Here is a 10,075-nt window from a genome sequence, read left to right as displayed (position 1 = left end):
CTTTTAGCCTTATAATCTTCCATAATATACTCAAAAATCTAGGTTCAAGAATTATAAAATGTCCAATCAAAATCGAAAGAAGCCACAGAATTCAATCTCATGTATTGATATTATGCTGAATATCTAATTTGTGACTGTAAGGACATGTAGGAAACAATTCTGTGAACCTTATATTTACATTAAAGGAATTCTTTTAGTGAATTGTGAGGTACATTTCTAATCACTGAGGAATATAAAAAAAAAAGATTAAGACAAGGCCCCTACTTTCATGGAACTCTGTCTTGTAGAGGTGATGATCTATGCAAACAAACAATTAGAACACAAAATATAAGTGGACAACATACTGGGAGCAAAGGGGAAGGAGGTTTCCAAGGGCATAGAGAAGACCCCCAGGTGGAGGAATGAAGAAGGTTTTGTGGAAGAGATAATTTTATGATCAGGCTTCCCAATATATCTTCCACACAGCTGCCAAAGTAATTTTGTTAAACCAAAGCACAGGTCTGCCCATGTCAGTCCCCTCCTAAATAAAATCTAGTGGCCCTATCTAAGATCCAGTACAATCTGTTCTATACTTATAACCTAGCTCTACCCTGGTTGTCCAACCCTATTACATATTATTGCCTTTCCCACAAATTATAATTCTGTTAAACAAGCCTTTTTACTGTTCCTTGTGTACGATACTTTATTTCCCATTTCTGTGAATTTGTACTGACCAACAGTCCACCCTCAATCCCAATGTATCCTCTTCACCTCATCAGTTGAATCCTTCTTTTAAGTCTCAGTTCAAGAATTGCCTTGATCCCCCATCTCTTAGCATCTTCCTACCCCCCAAAACAACCCCACCTACTATCTCATTTTCTATGGCAATATCAATATTGATATTAATATCTATGTTAATATCAATGTATTTCCATAACCATACCCATCTCTCTGTGTCTCTGTGTGTGCATCTCTCTCTGTCTCTCTCTGTCTCTGTCTCTCTGTCCCTGTCTCTGTCTCGGTCTCTGTCTCTGTCACTGTCTCTCTCTCTCTCTCTCTTTTTCTCTCCCTCACTCCACAAAGGCAGAAACTATTTAAGTATTTCACTTTTATCTTTAGAAATTTAATAAATCTTGTCAAATAATTGGTTGATGAGGAGGATAGGCCAAACATAAGAGGATGATTATTGACATGGGTTGGGGGAGACTGAAAAAATGCAGGAAAGTATATGGAGCATTTGGGGAACACATAGTAATCTGACGATGAGAGGAATTATAAATTAAACTAGACTTTATTTGGCAGAAAACTGCAGAGGACTCCAAATTTCAGTATAAAGTTTGCATCTTCAAGAACTATTAAAGACTATATATATATATATATATATATATATATATTTAAACTCTGAGCTAGGATGAATGAAACCTGGCTTCAAGTCCCAGTCTTATTAATGACACTGCCATTCTCTTAGTATCCTATACTTGGAACCTTGTAGCAATCACCCTTTCAAGTAAGTGCCCATGTACATATAAGCTTCTAAACTTCTATATAAACCATACAAGCCTTCATAAAAGCCTTAATTTTGTCACTTGTGATATGGTAAAAATAATACTTGCACTGCCTACCTCACAGGATTGCTGTGAAGAAGCCTCTGTTCAATGGAAAATCTGCATAAAATTGAAAAAGCTATGAAGTTGTGTGAAGAGGGTGCAAATGGCAGTACCAAGGTAAAGAAACTTCACTGATTCCCTAATGCCTCTGGGATAAAATACAAAATCTTCAGCTTGGCCACTTCCTCCCCCATCACCTTATTCTTCTACTATTTTAATTGGCTGCTTGTTGAACTCACTAGCTCAATTCTCTCTCCAACCTAATCCATCTAGCATTCAGCTATAAAAGAGATTTTCCTTAAGCACAGGTCTGATAACATCACCTTTCCTCACCCAATGCCCTACCTCAAGAAACTCTGGCAGCTCCCTGTTATCTCCAGGATCAAATATAAAATTCTCTTTTTGGCATTTGAAGTACTTCATAACCTGCTCTGCACCCACGCCTTTCCAGTCTTCTTACACCTTAAATACCATCTTCTACTCGGCAAACCAGCATCACTGACCTCCATGCTATTCCTGGAACAAGACACTCTTTCTCCCAACCCCAGACACTCTACTGGCTGTCCTTCATACATGGAAAGCTCTCCTGCCTTATTCCCACTTCCCTGCTTTCCTGGCTTCCTTCAAGTCAAAGCTAAAAATCTATCTTTCTATAGGAAGCCCTTCTTGACTCCTTTCAGTTCCACTACCTTCCCCTTGTTGATTATTTTCAATTCATCTTGTATATAGCTTGTTTATACAATTATCTTCATGTTGTCTCCCAATTAAATTTGGAGCTGTTCAAGGGCAGGGGCTGTCTTTTTGCTTTTATTTGTATCCCTCCTTAGCACAGGGCCAGACACGTAGTAAGTACTTAAATGCTTTTTCCTTCCTCTCCCAAGCTGAGTGGCCCTGAGTAGGTTGCTTATCTACTGCAAGTCCTAGTTATTCCATTGGCAAAACGAGGATAGTAATATCTTCAAATCTATTTTATCACAGAGTCCAAACTAGAACCCAGTTCTCTTGTACCCCAGTACAAAAAATGAGAGATAATGTCCCATTCTTTGTTTAAAATGTTTTAACAACATCTCAGTGATAACTTTAAGGAAATATTTCTTCATGAAAAATAATTTATAATCTTTTTTCTTGAAATTTCCCTTTTATACCTAACAATTCTGTCAGTCCTCCTACTCCATCCTCTTCCCTATCAGGTACCAGCTGTGCTTAGCAAGTTTTCAGAAACAAGGAGGCTCATATCAAGACTTGTATTTCTTATTAAAGCTTACATTCCACCTCCTTCATAAAGTGTTCCTGAACCTAGTCCAGCCCACATTGATTTGTTTCTTCTCTGAACTCCTCAGTACTTATTGCATATGCCAGTCATTTTGACACGAACACATACTGGGTTGTTTTGTTATTTAAATGTTTCATATGTGTATGTCTCATTTCCCCAACTATATTTGAAGCTCAATGAGGGCAAGAAATGTGTTATTGTTTCTGCTTTCTTATCAGCAATTGGCATGATCACTCACAGTACTCAGAAATCTTCTATTCAACATTGGCAGCTATTCCTCAGAGCTACAAGTGGGGCAGAGTAAGTGGGGCTTAATTTCAGGCCAGGCCAAGTTTAGAGAGCACCTGGGCCCACAGGCATGGAGGGGCGGCCCCCACAGATCCATACACTGGAGGGTAAAGATGGGAGAATAAGGGTCTCCAGCTTTGTAGATCCCTCAAGGAAACAAGGTTCATCCACCCATACCTGTAACATTTGGGGCAATCTGAGCCAGACATCTCTTTTTGCAAGTCCAGCTTAGATCGAAAAACCTGGGTGCCTACCAAAGTAAGCTGAAGTCAGGGGGCAGGAGGTAGTGATGACAATAGCAAGTTCTCTAACTGATAGATATCTGGGTAAGAAAGAAGCTCCATTCTCAGGCAAGAAGGTAAGGTTGGGAGGGGAAGCAGCCTTCAGTGTTGCTTCTCTTCTGGCTTGCACTTCATCTGGGGTTTCAATAACAACTACAATAAAATTTAAATAAAATAAAACTTCAATAATCTTGTCTGGCCTGGCCTTAGAGCACCCAGGAGGTCTGGACTGAATAGAGACCAAGAGTGGAAGACCATGGGAGCAAGGACCTCCATCTCCAGAGAAAGATAGATTGGGAGGATTCAGCTTTGATACTCGGCACCTCAGCACAGTCACTTGCCTTTCCCCTCTGACTGGGGACCTGGAAGGTGAAACATTAAATTTCTCCCAAAGCCTTCTTTCATGTAAGACTCAGAACTTTGCAGGTTGCACTTCATTTTACATTAATGTTCCGCCTAGTTTCAACTCATAGAGATTCCCTGAGCTGGCTACTCGGTGGTGCCCATCCAATTCCTACTTTTCAGCTTCCTTTTGTATATCTTCCCACCATTAGATTATGAGCTCTTTGAGGGCAGAAGTTACCTTTATTTGTTGTATTTGTATCTGCAGTGCTTAATGATAATAAAAACTGACATTTATATAACACTGACTATATGCCAAGCACTGTGTTAAGTGCTTTATAATTATTATCTCACTTAATCCTCACAATAACCTTGGGGAATAGGTGCCATTACGATCCCCATTTTGTGGCTGATGAAACTGAGGCAAACAGAGGGTATGTGACTAGCCCAGGGTCACACAGCTACCAAGTGTCTGAGGCCAAATTTGTACTTAGACCTTCCTGACTCCAGTCTCAGTGCTCACTGCGCCCCTAGCTGTCCTAAGCCCCTAAATGTCTGGCACATAGTAGGTGCTTAATAAATATTTATTGACTATTCAGGGTCAGCCTTTCATTGGAGGCAGCTACTGTAATCCCCCCTTTCATTAATGAGAGCAGAAGAGCTGGGGACTTGTGTCCACACTTAAACTGAGGTAGGGGAGAGGGAAAGAACAGGTGGTTCAGAAACAGTGTATCCTCTGCTGATCCCCCTTCCCTCTACCATTTAGTCTCACTCCATCCCTACGTATTCATTTCAAGATTAGAGTTAGAATGCTTCTCAACCTAGTTTCCTGGGTTGGACCAAGTAATTAGGTAAGTTCCCACTGCCTTTGAAACTCAGTAGTGAGTTCCCATACTTCATCCCAAACCCTCCCTCCAAAACCCCCTCTATAGTCTTCCTATTGTTTCCGCCTTAATGTTACACAATCAATGAAGATTTGACATGACCGGATCAGAATTTGTTATCTTACTCCAACAGCCTCCAAGCCCATCCCTCCTTCAAAATCTCCTGTTCTTGCCAAGGCTCCTACCATTCATCTAGGGACCTAAGTCTGCAACATTGGAGTTACCCTTGTCCCTTTGCTTTACCCCCTCCTCTATAGCTAATTAGCTGCTAGGTCTATTTCAAGTCTACATGAACCACATATCTCCATTTGTCCAATTCTCAACATTTTATTTCAGGTCCTTGTTATCTCTTCTACAATAGTAACATCCTAATTGGATTCTCAGTTTTTAGTCTCACTCCTTTTCAACCAATCCTCTCCATAGCTGCTAAAATAATATTTCTAAAACTTGTCTGGTTATTCTACTACTTCATTGCTGAGGGAGCTGCAGTGGTTCCCTATTACTTCCAGAATAAAAAGAAAATTCTCAGTTTGAAATGGAAAACACTGATTGCAGCAACACTTCCAGGCTTGACACAGTCTGTTTCAGATAAATTGAACTATTTGCCATTTCCATTTCTCACTTCCATGGCTTTGCAAAAGTTGTTGACTATTCCTCTTCTATATTTCCTCCTTAACTTTAGCTCTTGGAATCACTGACTTCCTTCATTAAGTCAGGTGCTCACTTTGGCAGCAAATATATTAAAATTGGAAAGATAGAGAGAAGATTAGCATGGTCCCTGCACAAAGATGACACACAAATTCATGAAGCTGTTCCATATTAAAAAAAATCAGTCAGTCAGTCAATAAACATTTCTTTAAGCTCCTACTATGTGCTAGGTGTACAAGAAGCAAAAGACAGACCCTGCTCTCCAAGAGCTGATAATCTAATGAGGCAGACAATAAGCAAACAAATATATGTAAACAAACTATATACAGGATTGATAGGAAATAATAAAATAAAGAGAAGGCATTGGAATTAAGAGGGATAAAGAAAGTTTTCCTGTAGGAGACAGGACTTTATTTGGACTTAAAGGAATCCAGGAAACCCAGTAGGCAGAGAAGAAGAGGCTCGGTTCATGTGCTATATCCTACAGTACCTATTTGTATTATCTCTAACTATTAGTACTCCCTCCCTCCTCGGATCATTATGTATATGCTTATCTATGTACATGCTGTTCCCTAGCACTGCAATCTTGACTCCTTGAGGACAAATATTATTTTTCATATTGTCTTTCTATCTCTAGGATCTAGTACCTGCTGTGCATACAGTAGATCCTTAATAAATACTTACTGGACTACATTTGATCAAATTGAGTTGAATTAGATTTAATTGCATCAGATTGTATTGGATTGGGAACTAACAGATTATATACAGGAATGAACACTTTGCCCCCAACCCCACAACAGTCTTTCAATGTCTTCATTTCCTACCACTACCACCCAAAATTGAGGACACATTTCCTGCATTTTGCAAAAAAAAGAAAAAGAAAAAAATGTTTCAGGTCTGCTGTAATTTAACCTTTTAGAGCTTTTCATGAGGCCCAGAGAGTTAATTCTTCTATACCATGCTGTCATATTTGCCATCACCACCATATGCAAAGCAATTTTTTTGGGGGGGGCGCTAGGCAATGGGGTTAAGTGACTTGCCCAGAGTCACACGGCTAGTGAGTGTTATGCGTCTGAAGCCGGATTGGAACTCAGGCCTTCCTGACTATAGGGCCGGTGCTCTATCCACTGCACCACCTAGCTGCCCCCCAAAGCAAAATCATTTTTAACAACATTAAAATATTTGTTACACTTCAAGTACAAATGATTATTTGCTCTTAGGGTTTCTTTGAATAGAACAATTGTCTGAATTGTGTGTGCCCATACATATATATACACAAGTCTGGTCATAAGAAATTTAGCACTGACAATTCAGCTATTTTAAGACATTATTAAATATAGGAAATCATTACTCCTCAGAAATTTATATTCCCCAGATTCATATAAGAATATCCATGTTAAGAGAAAACAAAAATGAAATAATCAATCTCCCCTCTGGTAAGTTCTGTGAAATTTTTCCTCTGAAATACAAGTGTATTCTGATTCTATAGTGCCTATCTGCCTCTGTGTAGTTCCAGGTCTCTCAAGGTCAAGATCAACCTGAGGAAGATAAAACAACAAACCTAATTTCCTCATGTGATATAGTGGTTATGGATGCAATGCCCAAAAAAAAATATTCCAAAGATGCTTTCAGCAATGAAAATATCATTGGAATAAGTGTATATCTTCTCAAAGTGACTACATTGAAAGGGTTAAAATTTATTCAGAGATAGAAATTCTGGCATATTTACTTAAAATCACATATCACTTCTTAGTAATATATATTTCATCTCTATAAGTATAGTCATGGGATTATATCATGAAAAATATTTTTAATAAAATAATAAGTAGAAAGGTAGTACTCCAATGAATACTACAGTTCATCATTCAGAAGACACAGCAGAAGCTATGGCTGATATGGAATAGCTTCTGAATTTGTGTATTCAGGATCAAATGCAGGTCTGCAGGCTTTGGTTTTGGCCACAATCAAGCCAAATCTGAGGAGATTTTTTTTTCTTTTGTTGTTGATGTTGTTGTTGTTGTTGTTGTTGTTGTTGTTGTTGCTTTTTTGATATTGTCAGGCCGCAGTGCAGCGAGGGATCCAAAAATAATAACCTGAGTGCAAATCAGGATTGGTTCATGTATCTTAATGAAAGATGTGTCTTGCATAACACTGAGGTAGATAGGAAAATTCTAATGTTGATGAAATGGCTGCTCAGGAAAGCAGAGAATTTTAGTTTTTTGAAGCTTGAAAACTGCACAATAACTTGATTTCTGTAGCCTATGACTGCAATAGGGAAATTTGCAAAGAGAAAAAGAAGACAGCAAAACAGACATCCGTGGTCTGGCTTCTCAAAAAGCTTACCTGTTGTTTGTTGAACAGTTGTTTTTCAGTCATGTCTATCTCTTTGTGACCCCTTTTGGGGTTTTCTTGGCAAAGATACTGGAGTGGTTGGCCATTTCCTTCTTCAGTTAATTTTGGAAAGGAAGAACTGAGGCAAACAGGGTTAAGGGAGTTGCCCAGGGTCACACAGCTAGTGACAGAGGCCAGATTTGAACTCAAAAAGATGAGTCTTCCTGACTCTAGGCCCAGCACTCTATCCCTTGTGCCACAAAAGTGTACTAGAAGCACTAAATGTATAGCCTAAGTTTCCTTAAAGATATGAAAAATTTCCCCAAAGAAGTCACTTGGAATAATATAAACTCAGTGAAAGTGTTTCATCACCTAATACATTGTCACAGTAAAAACAAGGTAGGGATTATGGTGAGGTAAGAAAGGAACTCTGTATAATATACCATGGAACTGTCAGGTGAAATATAATTTTAAATTATAATTTACTTTGTTATTCCACTTAATCAGTTTATATACACTTTAGAAAACCTTATGATGTATAGACATATCAATCACAGCTGATTTAATATAATTAGGGCTATTTCTATAAAACATTGGACATTCAGGTCCTTGGTCAGATAGTTAACCTTCTTTTTGTTATAACATTGTTTCAATGGGAAAATCAAATGAGCTTACATCATTTCAGTCTAAAATGTCTCTTACAGGAATGAAACCAGACATAAGAATGCAGCCTGCATCTACAAACTTTTTCAGATGTATTAAAGTGGACTAGACATTATATGGCCTTGGCCAAAAATAACAATCACCACCAAAGGATGAAAAAGAAAAGTTTGAAAAATAGAGAGTAGGGTGCCCGGGAAGATTATTTCCCAGCTCCTAATCTCTTTTGTGTTCTAAGAGAAGGAATCGGGCCTCACCAGGAACATTTACCAGTTCCTCAACTGGTTACACAAATCTTCAAGGGCAACATGTCTTAAAAGGAGCCTGTCACTGCCACATACTTCTCATAAGAAGTTCAACCACTTTAAACCCCTTTTTACCCCTAAAAAGTGAAGAGCTCCCCAAGTAGACTTTTTTTGTGTCATACATCTTCCTTGTTAACCTTTCTCTGAAAAGACATGTCAGACATTATTTTCAGACAATTGTTCTGTTCAGAAAAAACGCTAAGAGCAAATAAACATTTGCACTTGAAGTGCGAGAAGAACGTTTTAATGGTGTTAGAAATACTTTTGCTTAGCATACAGCATTGGTGACAAAAATAGCTTGAAAAAAAAAAGCAGCAGCCTCAAAGTCTGGTGGAAAGATATTTAGGTTTATCACTAAATTTCATCTGCCACTTCTCAGACCTTTCTTTTTGCCGGCAGATAATAAATGTCATGTATCCTTCATATTCATGTCAAAAATGAAAAAAGTGTCTCTGCAGCTAGATTTAAGATTTTTCATCCTTTCAAAAATGATAGACATACACTGTAGAAGAGTATAGGACTAAGATGTTAATCCTTCTGACGAATAAAAATCTCTCAACACCTAGGTAATTTCTCATGAATGACAAAGTCTATGAATGTACCCAAATGCATAAGCTATATCTTAGAATCTTTACTAAAGAATCAATGTCTTTTTGGGATAAACTTTTGAGTCGCTTGATTTAGGTAAGGAGATGCATTCAGTGCAATTCATCAATCACTTATGGAATGAAATATTAACACTGGACTAGGCACTATAAGGAATACAGATGGAGTGTGAGATTTGACCTCATATCATCAGGGAGAATAAATGTAGTCAAAATAGCTAGATAAGGCCAGAGGGGTATTAAATACCCAAATATGTGGCACACGTAGTAAATGCTATTGGAATTCAGAGTGGATAACACCACTTAGGCAGTGATTTTACCTCCCAGACATGTAATATTCAGTGTATGTATTTCAGTTTTTTTTAGAGTAGAGGCATACTAATATCTTTTCAAGTCAAACATTCAAGTAAGAGGAGATCATTTGTTCATGGCATTCAATGTATGGAGATAGTCACTTGTCATCTATGTCCTAGCATGGGAATTCATTTTCTGACATTAAAGATGAAGAAATAGGGAAAAAAAAATTCTGGTTTTCCTTAACAACTCCTGGCCTGATTCAAGATGACAGCCAGCATCCTATAGCGCTCTAATTGTATACAAATAAACAAAATAGTAAAGTAAATGTAAGACCTTAGAAATAAAAAGCAAGGGTTCAGTTACATTCAGTAAAAGAAAGTCTTGGGACAAAGTAGAAATTAATATCCCCACTATATACTAAATATTTGCCAACATGAACCATTTGTGCATATTTTCAGTTCTGAACTAGATTGAAAAATCCTTGAGTTAATGTTAGCCCTATGAAAAATCTCCAAGTTGTTTTTGTTTTTAATCTTTCTTGTGCTCCATTTTGGTTTCAAACCCCCACTGTCATA

At 38.0% G+C, this 10,075-nt stretch overlaps 1 non-coding gene across 1 annotated transcript; it reads left to right on the top strand.

Moving 5' to 3' along the window:
- The first annotated feature begins 5,370 nt into the window (after positions 1 to 5,370).
- Positions 5,371 to 5,477, top strand: LOC114046368. The gene has a single exon (XR_003569499.1). It is a non-coding gene; the product is annotated as a U6 spliceosomal RNA (small nuclear RNA).
- Positions 5,478 to 10,075: the final 4,598 nt, after the last annotated feature.

Source organism: Vombatus ursinus, unplaced genomic scaffold (genome assembly GCF_900497805.2).
Source record: "Vombatus ursinus unplaced genomic scaffold, bare-nosed wombat genome assembly UNPS02014781.1, whole genome shotgun sequence".
Lineage (NCBI taxonomy): Eukaryota > Metazoa > Chordata > Mammalia > Diprotodontia > Vombatidae > Vombatus > Vombatus ursinus.
This window is presented reverse-complemented; position numbering and strand designations above follow the sequence as displayed.